The sequence below is a fragment of the Octodon degus genome, unplaced genomic scaffold (assembly GCF_000260255.1).
Source record: "Octodon degus isolate 3935 unplaced genomic scaffold, OctDeg1.0 scaffold00017, whole genome shotgun sequence".
Taxonomy (NCBI): domain Eukaryota; kingdom Metazoa; phylum Chordata; class Mammalia; order Rodentia; family Octodontidae; genus Octodon; species Octodon degus.
This window is the reverse complement of record NW_004524593.1, coordinates 3,347,991-3,348,277: the sequence shown is the minus strand read 5'-3', so window position 1 is coordinate 3,348,277 and position 287 is coordinate 3,347,991. Positions and strand designations below refer to the sequence as shown.

At 78.7% G+C, this 287-nt stretch overlaps 1 protein-coding gene across 6 annotated transcripts in view; it reads left to right on the top strand.

Annotated features, from left to right (window-relative positions):
• Rabgap1l (RAB GTPase activating protein 1 like) overlaps nucleotides 1-287 on the top strand; it is a 711,712-nt gene continuing 711,425 nt past the window's right edge. For all 6 annotated transcript variants that reach the window (XM_004626788.2, XM_023710325.1, XM_023710327.1 and 3 more), the window contains exon 1: nucleotides 1-167. The gene's annotated coding sequence lies outside the window, so the exon portion shown is untranslated. The remainder of the gene's footprint in view (nucleotides 168-287) is intronic.

Below are 287 nucleotides of genomic sequence, written 5' to 3'. Positions count from 1 at the left end.
CCTCCCCTCCCCTCGGCTCCCCGCCCGGCTCCCTCCGCCCTCTCAGGGCTCTGTTGGCGGCGGAGTGAACGGGACCGACCCGGCTGCAGAGCGCGCGCGGCGTTGGGGCGCGGGCGCCCGGCAGAGTTGTTGTTCTGGCAGCGCCCCCGGAGACGTGAAGAAGTGAGGTGAGGGCGGCCTCCCAGGGGCCCGCGAGTGGCCCGGCGGCCGGGAGCCGCGGGTCAGGCCGCACCGGCCCGGGGGCACTGGCGTCCGCGGGGGGCCCGAAAGGTCGGGCGGGGGCTGGC